This window comes from Arachis hypogaea, chromosome 18, assembly GCF_003086295.3.
Source record: "Arachis hypogaea cultivar Tifrunner chromosome 18, arahy.Tifrunner.gnm2.J5K5, whole genome shotgun sequence".
NCBI classification, from domain to species: Eukaryota; Viridiplantae; Streptophyta; class Magnoliopsida; order Fabales; family Fabaceae; genus Arachis; species Arachis hypogaea.
The window spans coordinates 88,779,812-88,788,914 of NC_092053.1; the positions used below are offsets into that span (position 1 = coordinate 88,779,812).

The following is a 9,103-nucleotide window of genomic DNA, read 5'->3' on the forward strand; positions in this document are numbered from 1 at the left end:
TCCAGTATCCAGGACTATGAAATCAGCAGGGATGTAAAGGCCTTCAACCTTTACTAACACGTCCTCTACTTGTCCATAAGCCTGTTTTCTTGAACTATATGCCATCTCTAATGAGATTTTAGCAGCTTGCACCCCATAGATTCCCAATTTCTCTATTACAGAGAGGGGCATGAGGTTTATCCCTGAACCAAGGTCACACAGAGCCTTAAAGATCATGGTGCCTATGGTACAGGGTATTATGAACTTTCCAGGATCCTGTCTCTTCTGAGGCAATGTCAGTTGATCCAGATCACTTAGTTCATTGATGAACAAGGGAGGTTCAACTTCCCAAGTATCAATGTCAAATAATTTGGCATTCAGCTTCATGATTGCACCAAGAAACTTGGCAGTTTGCTCTTCAGTAACATCCTCATTCTCTTCAGAAGAGGAATACTCATCAGAGCTCATGAAGGGCATAAGGAGGTTCAATGGAATCTCTATGGTCTCTAGATGAGTCTCAGATTCCTTTGGTTCCTCAGAGGGAAGCTCTTTATTGACCACTGGACGTCCCAGGAGGTCTTTCTCCTTGGGATTCACGTCCTCTCCTCTCCTCACAGGTTCGGCCATGATGCTTATGTCAATGGCCTTGCACTCTCCTTTTGGATTCTCTTCTGTATTGCTTGGGAGAGTACTAGGAGGGATTTCAGTGATCCTTTTACTCAGCTGGCCCACTTGTGCTTCCAGATTTCTAATGGAAGACCTTGTTTCATTCATGAAACTCTCAGTGGCCTTAGATAGATCAGAGACTAAATTTGCTAAATTAGAAGCATTTTGTTCAGAGTTCTCTGTCTGTTGCTGAGTGGATGATGGAAAAGGTTTACTATTGTTAAACCTGTTTCTTCCACCATTATTAAAGCCTTGTTGAGGCTTTTGATCCTTCCATGAGAAATTGGAATGATTTCTCCATGATGAGTTATAGGTGTTTCCATAAGGTTCACCTAAGTAATTCACCTCTGCTATTGCAGGGTTCTCAGGATCATAAGCTTCTTCTTCATAAGAAGCCTCTTCAGTACTGTTGGATGCAGCTTGCATTCCATGCAGACTCTGAGAGATAATATTGACTTGCTGAGTCAATATTTTATTCTGAGCCAATATGGCATTCAGAGTATCAACTTCAAGAACTCCCTTCTTCATAGGCGTCCCATTGCTCACAAGATTCCTTTCAGAAGTGTACATGAACTGGTTATTAGCAACCATGTCAATGAGTTCTTGAGCTTCTGTAGGCGTTTTCTTTAGGTGAATGGATCCACCTGCAGAAGTATCCAATGACATTTTAGCTAAGTCAGACAGACCATCATAGAAGATATCTAGGATGGTCCATTCTGAAAGCATGTCAGAAGGACACTTTTTGGTCAGTCCTTTGTATCTCTCCCAAGCATCATAGAGGGATTCACCTTCTTTCTGTCTGAAGGTCTGAACGTCCACTCTAATCTTACTAAGCTTTTGAGGAGGAAAGAACTTGGCTAAGAAAGCCTTGACCAGCTTATCCCATGAGTTCAGGCTATCCTTAGGTTGAGAATCCAACCAGAGTCTAGCTCTGTCTCTTACAGCAAAAGGAAAAAGCATGAGCCTGTAGACTTCAGGATCTACTCCATTAGTCTTTACAGTATCACATATCTGCAAGAATTCAGTTAAGAACTGAAAAGGATCTTCAGATGGAAGTCCATGAAACTTGCAGTTCTGCTGCATCAGAGAAACTAATTAAGGTTTCAGCTCAAAGTTGTTTGCTCCAATAGCAGGAATGGAGATGCTTCTTCCATGTAAATTAGAATTTGGTGCAGTAAAGTCACCAAGCATTCTCCTTGCATTATTATTATTTTCGGCTGCCATCTCCTCTTTCTGTTCGAAAATTTCTGACAGGTGCTTGCTGGTTTGTTGTAATTCAGCTTCTCTTAATTTTCTCTTTAGAGTCCTTACAGGTTCTGGATCTGCTTCAACAAGAATATTCTTGTCTTTGCTCCTGCTCATATGACAAAGAAGAGGGCACAAAAAAATAATAATAATAGAGATCCTTTTTTTTTTTGAATGAGGGATAGATGTTAGTAGATGAATAAACAAATAGAAGGAGATGAGGGAGAAGAGAATTTTCGAAAATTATTTTTGAAAAAGGAGTTAGTGATTTTCGAAAATAGTTTTTGAAAAAGGTTAGTAATTTTTGAAAATTAAAATAAAAAAATTAAAATAATTAGTTAATTAAAAAGAAATTTTTGAAAAACAGGGAAGGAATTTTCGAAAATTAGAGAGAGAAAGTTAGTTAGGTAGTTTTGAAAAAGTTAAGAAACAAACAAAAAGTTATTTAGTTAGTTGAAACAAATTTTGAAAATCAATTTTGAAAAGATAAGAAGTTAGGAAGTTAGAAAAGATATTTTGAAAATCAAATTTTTTGAAAAAGATAAGATGAGAAGATATTTTTGACAAGATATGATAGAAATTAGTTTTTGAAAAAGATTTGATTTTTAAAATCACAATTAATGACTTGATTCACAAGAAATCACAAGATATGATTCTAGAACTTAAAGTTTGAACCTTTCTTAACAAGTAAGTAACAAACTTGAAATTTTTGAATCAAAACATTAATTGATGATGTTATTTTCGAAAATTATGAGTTAAAATTAAGAAAATATTTTTGAAAAATATTTTTTTTCGTAATTTTCGAAAATAACTAAGAAAATGAAAAAGATTTTATTTTTGAAAAAGATTTGAAAAAGATGAGATTTTTAAATTGAAAATTTGATTTGACTCATAAGAAACAACTTGATTTTAAAAATTTTTGAAAAAGTCAATCCAAATTTTTGAATTTGATGAGAGAAAAAGGGAAAGATATTTTTTTTATTTTTAAATTTTTAATGATGTGAGAGAAAAACAAGAAAAATGATGCAATGCATGAAATTTTTAGATTATAACATGTGATGCATGCAAGAATGCTATGAATGTCAAGATGAACACCAAGAACATTATGAATGTCAAGATGAACATCAAAGACACAATTTTGAAAAATCTTTAATGCAAAGAGAACATGCAAGACACCAAACTTAGAATTCTTTAATGCTTAGACACTAAGAATTCAAGAATGCATATGAAAAACAAGAAAAGACACAAAACATGCAAATGCAAAGATCAAACAAGAAGACTTACCAAGAACAACTTGAAGATCATGAAGAACACTATGAATGCATGAAGATTTTCGAAAAATGCAAGATGCACATGCAATTGACACCAAACTTGTAGCATGACTCAAGACTCAAACAAGAAACACAAAATATTTTTGATTTTTATGATTTTATGAATTTTTTTGTATTTTCTTTTAATTTTTTCGAAAATCATTTTGAAAAAGAAAAATAAGGATTCAAAATTTTTCATATGAATTCCAGGAATCTTGTACTCTTTAGTTTAAAGCCCCAATCTGAGGGTTAGACATGGCTTAATAGCCAGTCAAGCTTTAGAATGGATTTACATCCATTGAGGTGATTAGTTGAAGACCAATCCCAAAGGAGTTTGGGTATGGCTTTTCAGCCAGATAGGATTCAACATGTTACCATGAAACTCTAGAATTCATTCTTGAATGTTTTGAAGCCATAGAATAATTATTTTGAAAATATTATTTTTATTATTATTTTTTTTTCGAAAACAAAAGAAAAATTTTTTTAAAAGATTTTTGAAAAATTTTTGAAAACAAAACAAAAAGAAAATTACCTAATCTGAGCAACAAGATGAACCGTCAGTTGTCCATACTCGAACAATCCCCGGCAACGGCGCCAAAAACTTGGTGCACGAAATTGTGATGTCCAGGCTCGAACAATCCCTGGCAACGTGAGCAACTTGGTACGCGTAATCGTGATTACACTTTAATGATGTAAAATTCATGGCTCTTTATTTCCCTGGCAATGGCGCCAAGAACATGGTGCCAATACCATGGTTCACAACTTCGATACAACTAACCAGCAAGTGCACTGGGTCGTCCAAGTAATACCTTACGTGAGTAAGGGTCGAATCCCACGGAGAATGTTGGTATGAAGCAAGCTATGGTCACCTTGCAAATCTCAGTTAGGCAGATATAAATTGATAATGGTGTTTTCGAATAATAATTAGTAGAATAGGGATAGAGGTACTTATGTAATTCATTGGTGAGAATTTCAGATAAGCGAATGGAGATGCTTTCATTCCTCTGAACCTCTGCTTTCCTGCTATCTTCATCCAATCAGTCTTACTCCTTTCCATGGCTGGCTTTATGTGATACATCACCACTGTCTATGGCTACTTTCGGTCATCTCTCGGGAAAATGATCCAATGCCCTGTCACGGCACGGCTAATCGTCTGGAGGCATCACCCTTGTCAATGGCTTCATCTTATCCTCTCAGTGAATAATATGCTCACGCACCCTGTCACGGCACGGTTATTCATCTGTCGGTTCTCGATCATGCTGGAATAGGATTTACTATCCTTTTGCGTCTGTCACTAACGCCCTGCAATCGCGAGTTTGGAGCTCGTCACAGTCATTCATTCATTGAATCCTACTCGGAATACCACAGACAAGGTTTAGACCTTCCGGATTCTCTTGAATGCCTCCATCATTCTAGCTTACACCACGAAGATTCTGGTTAGGAGATCTAAGAGATATTCATTCTAGCTTATTTCATGTAGAACGGAAGTGTTTGTCAGGCACGTGTTCATAGGGGAGGATGGTGATGAGCGTCACACATAATCATCACCTTCATCACGTTCTTGGGTGCAAATGGATATCTTAGAAGCGAAATAAGATGAATTGAATAGAAAACAGAAGTACTTTGCATTAATCTTTGAGGAACAGCAGAGCTCCACACCTTAATCTATGGAGTATAGAAACTCTACCGTTGAAAATACATAAGTGAAAGGTCCAGGCATGGCCGAGATGGCCAGCCCCCAAAACGTGATCAATAGATCAAAAGATAATCCAAAGATTCCAAAGATGGTCAAAAAGACTAGTAAAAGGTCCTATTTATAATAAACTAGCTACTAGGGTTTACATGAGTAAGTAATTGATGCATAAATCCACTTCCTGGGCCCACTTGGTGTGTGTTTGGCTGAGCTTAAGTGTTGCACGTGTAGAGGTCCTTCTTGGTGTTGAACGCCAGCTTTTGTGCCAGTTTGGGCGTTCAACTCTGGTTTTGGCTCCTTTTCTGGCGCTGGACGCTAGATTTGGGTAGAAAGCTGGCGTTGAACGCCAGTTTACGTCGTCTATTCTTAGCCAAAGTATGGACTATTATATATTGCTGGAAAGCCCTGGATGTCTACTTTCCAACGCAGTTAGAAGCGCGCCATTTCAAGTTCTGTAGCTCCAGAAAATCCATTTTGAGTGGAGGGAGGTTAGAATCCAACAGCATCATCTGAATCTGATTTCTGCTCAAGTCCCTTAATTTCAGCCAGAAAATACCTGAAATCACAGAAAAACACACAAACTCATAGTAAAGTCCAGAAATGTGAATTTAACATAAAAACTAATGAAAACATCCCTAAAAGTAACTAGATTCTACTAAAAACATACTAAAAACAATGCCAAAAAGCGTATAAATTATCCGCTCATCACAACACCAAACTTAAATTGTTGCTTGTCCCCAAGCAACTGAAAATCAAATAGGATAAAAAGAAGAGAATATACTACAAATTCCAAACTATCAATGAAACAGAGCTTCAATCATATGAGCGGGACTTATAGCTTTTTGCCTCTTGAATAGTTTTGGCATCTCACTTTATCCATTGAGGTTCAGAATGATTGGCATCTATAGGAGCTTCAAATTCGAATAGTGTTATTGACTCTCCTAGTTCAGTATGATGATTCTTGAACACAGCTATTTTATGAGTCTTGGCCGTGGCCCTAAGCACTTTGTTTTTCCAGTATTACCACCGGATACATAAATGCCACAGACACATAATTGGGTGAACCTTTTCAGATTGTGACTCAGCTTTGCTAAAGTCCCCAATTAGAGGTGTCCAGGGTTCTTAAGCACACTCTTTTTTTGCTTTGGACTTGACTTTAACCGCTCAGTCTCAAGTTTTCACTTGACACCTACACGCCACAAGCACATGGTAGGGACAGCTTGGTTTAGCTGCTTAGACCAGGATTTTATTCCTTTAGGCCCTCCTATCCACTGATGCTCAAAGCCTTGGGATCCTTTTTATTTGCCCTTGCCTTTTGGGTTTAAGGGTTATTGGCTTTTTCTGCTTGCTTTTCTTTTTCTTTCTACTTTTTTTTTTCGCCCCTTTTTTTTCTTTGTTTTTTTTTTCTGCAAGCTTTGTTCTTTGCTGCTTTTTCTTGCTTCAAGAATCATTTTTATGATTTTTCAAAATTATCAAATAACATGTCTCCTAGTCATCATTCTTTCAAGAGCCAACATATTTAACATTCTTAAATAACAACTTCAAAAGACATATGCACTGTTCAAGGATAAATTCGAAACTCATGTACTTCTTGTTCTTTTGAATTAAAACATTTTTCATTTAAGAAAGGTGATGGATTCATAGGACATTTATAACTTTAAGACAGAGTTACTAACTACTAATGATCATGTAATGAAGACACAAACATAGATTAGCACATAACATAGAAACGAAAAACAGAAGAAATAAGAACAAGGAATGAATCCACCTTAGTGATGGTGGCGTTTCCTTCTTGAGGAACCAATGATGTCCTTGAGCTCTTCTATGTCTCTTCCTTGTCTTTGTTGCTCCTCCCTCATTGCTTTTTGATCTTCTCTTATTTCATGGAGCATGATGGAGTGCTCTTGATGTTCCACCCTTAGTTGTCCCATATTGGAACTCAATTCTCCTAGGGAGGTGTTGATTTGCTCCCAATAATTTTGTGGAGGAAAGTGCATTTGAGGCATCTCTGGGATCTCATGGAAATGAGCTTCTTGCGCCTCTTGAGCTCCATGACTGGGCTCTCTTGCTTGCTCCATCTTTTTCTTAGTGATGGGCTTGTCCTCTTTAATGAGGATATCTCCCTCTATGTCAATCTCAGCCGAATTGCATAGGTGGCAAATGAGGTGAGGAAAGGCTAACCTTGCCATGGTGGAGGACTTGTCAGCCACCTTGTAGAGTTCTTGAGGTATAATATCATGAACTTCCACCTCTTCTCCAATCATGATGCTATGGATCATGATGGCCCGGTCTATAGTAACTTCAGACCGGTTGCTAGTGGGAATGATTGAGCATTGAATAAACTCCAACCATCCTCTAGCTACAGGCTTGAGGTCCAATCTTCTTAGTTGAACCGGCTTGCCTTTGGAGTCAATCTTCCATTGAGCTCCTTCCACGCATATGTCCATAAGGACTTGGTCCAACCTTTGATTAAAGTTGACCCTTCTAGTGTAGGGGCGTTCATCTCCTTGCATCATGGGCAAGTTAAATGCCAAGCTCACATTTCCGGACTAAAATCCAAGTATTTCCCCCGAACCATTGTAACATAGTTCTTTGGATCCGGTTCTTACTTTGATCATGGTTCTTGTATCCATGCATTAGCATAGAACTCTGAACCATTAGGATGCGACTTGTTGGATGGGATTTTTAAACTTCCCAACCTCTTCTTTGAATTTCATGTCGGATCTCCGGATACTCATTTCTTTTGATTTGAAAGGGACCTCGGGATCACCTTCTTTTGGCCACAACATCATAGAAGTGGTCTTGATGGGCTTTGGAGATGAACCTTTCCATCTTCTATGACTCGGATGTGGAAGCTTTTATCTTCCCTTTCCCCTTTCTAGAGGATTCTCCGTTTAGGTGCCATCAATGGTAAGGAAAAACAAAGCTTATGCTTTACCAACCAAACTTAGAATTTTGCTCCTCGACAATAGAAGAAAGAAAATGAAAGAAGTAAATGGAGGAGAGGGAGAGGTATGTGGTTCGGCCAAAAGGGTAGAGGGGTGTTGTGTGAAGATGAAAAGAGGTTTTATGGGAAGGGAGGGGGGAATTCGGCATATGGGTGGTTTGGGTGGGAAATTGGTTTTGAATTTTGAGGAGGTGGAGTTTTGAGTAGTTATGGGAAGATGAGGTTGTGAGTGGTGAAGAGTGATGGGAAGAGAGTTTAGTGATGGTGAAGTTTTTGGGGAAGAGTGTTTATGGGGTTGTGTGAAAGAGAGTGGTGAGAAGAAGTGAGTGGAGGTAGGTGGGGATCCTTGTGGGGTCCACAGTCCTGAGTGGATCCTGTGGGTCCACAGATCCTGATGGATCCTGTGGGGTCCACAAATCCTGAGGTGTTCAAGGATTTACATCCCTGCACCCATAGGCATGTAAAAATGCCTTTGCACACAACTCTAGGCGTTCAGCGCCAGGTTGGTGGCCATTTTGGGCGTTCAATGCCCATTTGTGTGCCATTTTTGGCGTTGAACGCCAGAACCATCCTTTCAGCGTTCACGCCAGGAAGCTGCCCATTTTGGGGTTCAGCGCTAGAACCATTGCTCTGTTCTGGCGCTGAACGCCAACAGATGCTCCTCCAGGTGTGATTTTTCTTCTGCTGTTTTTGATCCGTTTTCAATTTTATATTTATTTTGTACTCTCATGATCATGAACCTATAAAGACATATATAACTAAGAAAAATATAGTTAGATAAATAAAAATTGGGTTGCTCCCAACAAGCGCTTCTTTAATGTCAATAGCTTGACAGTGGGCTCTCATGGAGCCTCACAGATGTGCAGAGCTTTGTTGAGACTCTCCAACACCAAACTTAGAGTTTGGATATGGGAGTTCAACACCAAAATTAGAGTTTGGTTGTGGCCTCCAACACCAAACTTAGAGTTTGACTGCGGGGGGCTCTGATTGACTCTGCTTTGAGAGAAGCTTTTTCTGCTTCCTCTCCATGGTTGCAGAGGGAGATCCTTAAGTTTTAAACACAAGGGAGTTCTCATTCCATTGAAGGACTATTTCACCTCTGTCAACATCAATCACAGCTCTTGCTGTGACCAGGAAAGGTCTTCCTAGGATGATGGATTCATCCTTCCCTTCCAGTATCCAGGACTATGAAATCAGCAGGGATGTAAAGGCCTTCAAACCTTTACTAACACGTCCTCTACTTTGTCCATAAGCCTGTTTTCT

At 38.6% G+C, this 9,103-nt stretch overlaps 1 non-coding gene across 1 annotated transcript; it reads left to right on the forward strand.

The window, feature by feature from the left end:
* Positions 1-1,366: 1,366 nt before the first annotated feature.
* LOC112773957 (small nucleolar RNA R71) lies at positions 1,367-1,473 on the forward strand. The gene has a single exon (XR_003188475.1). It is a non-coding gene; the product is annotated as a small nucleolar RNA R71 (small nucleolar RNA).
* The last annotated feature ends 7,630 nt before the right edge of the window (positions 1,474-9,103 follow it).